Here is a 234-nt window from a genome sequence, read left to right as displayed (position 1 = left end):
ATGAGAAACATGAAAAAGCAAGGAAATATGACACCTCCAGAGAAACTCAATAGTGCTTCAGCAACAGATTCCAATAAAAAAGCCTTATGAAATACTGAAAGGAGAATTTAAAATAATCACATTTACAAAGCTGAGGGAAATACAAAAGAATAAAAAAGACCACAATGAAATCAGAAAACAATTTAGAGTATAAATGAGAAATTTACCAAAGAGATAGAGATCTTAAAAAAGAAC

The sequence above is a fragment of the Propithecus coquereli genome, unplaced genomic scaffold (genome assembly GCF_000956105.1).
Source record: "Propithecus coquereli isolate 6110/MARCELLA unplaced genomic scaffold, Pcoq_1.0 Scaffold120, whole genome shotgun sequence".
In the NCBI taxonomy this organism is placed as follows: domain Eukaryota; kingdom Metazoa; phylum Chordata; class Mammalia; order Primates; family Indriidae; genus Propithecus; species Propithecus coquereli.
Note: the sequence above shows the minus strand (reverse complement) of the source record.